This window comes from Macaca fascicularis, chromosome 8 (genome assembly GCF_037993035.2).
Source record: "Macaca fascicularis isolate 582-1 chromosome 8, T2T-MFA8v1.1".
NCBI classification, from domain to species: Eukaryota; Metazoa; Chordata; class Mammalia; order Primates; family Cercopithecidae; genus Macaca; species Macaca fascicularis.
In genome coordinates this window covers 27313893-27315209 of record NC_088382.1, presented here as the reverse complement: position 1 = coordinate 27315209, position 1317 = coordinate 27313893, and the positions used below count along the sequence as shown (strand labels likewise).

Below are 1317 nucleotides of genomic sequence, written 5' to 3'. Positions count from 1 at the left end.
GAGCCCAAGACAAGATTGAACACCCCCCAGGGAATTATAACAGGATCCGAAGTCTCTAAAACACATAATCTACAATATTCAGATAAAGTATCTTTAGATTTGCAAAAACATGGCCTATGATAAAAAGAAAAAAGAGTTAGTAAGAATAAAACTACAAATGCCCCCCAGTGCTCCAGATCGGGCTAAGAAATAAGGACTTCAGCTCTTTCCCATCTTGCAAGATGGCGGGTGAAAAAGTTGAGAAGCCAGATACTAAAGAGAAGAAACCCGAAGCCAAGAAGGCTGATGCTGGTGGCAAGGTGAAAAAGGGTAACCTCAAGGCTAAGAAGCCCAAGAAGAGGCAGCCCCATTGCAGCCGCAACCCTGTCCTTGTCAGAGGAATTGGCAGGTATTCCCAATCTGCCATGTATTCCAGAAAGGCCATGTACAAGAGGAAGTACTCAGCCGCTAAATCCAAGGTTGAAAAGAAAAAGAAGGAGAAGGTTCTTGCAACTCTTACAAAACCAGTTGGTGGTGACAAGAACGGCGGTACCCTGGTGGTTAAACTTCACAAAATGCCTAGATATTATCCTACTGAAGATGTGCCTCGAAAGCTGTTGAGCCACAGGAAAAAACCCTTCAGTTAGCACATGAGAAAACTGCGAGTCAGCATTACCCTGGGGACCGTTCTGATCGTCCTCACTGGAAGCCACAGGGGCAAGAGAGTGGTTTTCCTGAAGCAGCTGGCTAGTGGCCTGTTACTTGTGACTGGACCTCTGGTCCTCAATCGAGTTCCTCTGTGAAGAACACACCAGAAATTTGTCATTGCCCCCTCAACCAAAATGGATATCAGCAATGTAAAAATCCCAAAACATCTTACTCATGCTTACTTCAAGAAGCAGCAGCTGTGGAAGCCCAGACACCAGGAAGGTGAGATCTTCGACACAGAAAAAGAAAAATACGAGATTACAGAGCAGCGCGAGATTGATCAGAAAGCTGTGGACTCACAAATTTTACCAAAAATCAAAGCTGTTCCTCAGCTCCAGGGCTACCTGCAATCTGTGTTTGCCCTGATGAATGGAATTTACCCTCAAAAATTGGTGTTCTAAATGTCTTAAGAACCTCATTAAATATCTAACTACAAAAAAAAAAAAGAAAAGAAAAGAAAAGAAAAGAAAAGGACTTCAAAGTAACAGTGATAAATATGTTATAGAAGCTATAGAAAAAAATATAATGGACAAAAAAATGGGAAATTTCAGGACAATACAGAACTTCACATACTCTAACTGTATTCCATGTTTTGAAACTAAATAAGAACAAAATAAAAATTCTAAAACT

General features: G+C 41.2%; 1 pseudogene; it reads left to right on the top strand.

The window, feature by feature from the left end:
• The first annotated feature begins 201 nt into the window (after nt 1–201).
• On the top strand, nt 202–1088 carry LOC102143323 (large ribosomal subunit protein eL6 pseudogene; annotated as a pseudogene).
• Nucleotides 1089–1317: the final 229 nt, after the last annotated feature.